Genomic DNA, 351 nt, shown 5'->3' with positions numbered 1-351 from the left:
TGCCAGCCCTCCAGAAAGGGGGGGTGGCAGAGGGGCTCCCCTCAGGAGAGGAGTCGGGAGCGGAGGGGCGGGGCGAGCCCGGCCGGGCCTGGAGGCAGCCAGGGCGCGTCTGTGTTTTCTCTCGCCCTGGAGCCACTGAACCGCGTCCAAAGGGATGACCTCACTTCCACATCTGCCAGCAGCGTCTGTTTCCTGGGTTTGGAGCACAGCTCCGAGAGCGCTCAGGGCCGACGGAGGCCTATGCCTGGGCTCCAGGGAGCCCTCTCTCCTGCGCCCCCCGAGATCTGGGTTCTGGGTCCCTCGGGTCTGCTCGGCTGGGGGTGGGGGCCCCGCACAGGCCAGAGCATGATC

At 69.2% G+C, this 351-nt stretch overlaps 1 protein-coding gene across 1 annotated transcript in view; it reads right to left on the bottom strand.

Moving 5' to 3' along the window:
- Positions 1 to 351, bottom strand: part of IQSEC1 (IQ motif and Sec7 domain 1) — a 51862-nt gene that overhangs the window by 26579 nt on the left and 24932 nt on the right.

This window comes from Bison bison, unplaced genomic scaffold (assembly GCF_000754665.1).
Source record: "Bison bison bison isolate TAMUID 2011002044 unplaced genomic scaffold, Bison_UMD1.0 scf7180017864482, whole genome shotgun sequence".
NCBI classification, from domain to species: Eukaryota; Metazoa; Chordata; class Mammalia; order Artiodactyla; family Bovidae; genus Bison; species Bison bison.
The sequence above is the reverse complement of the archived record's forward strand: the minus strand, read 5'-3'. Positions and strand labels throughout refer to the sequence as shown.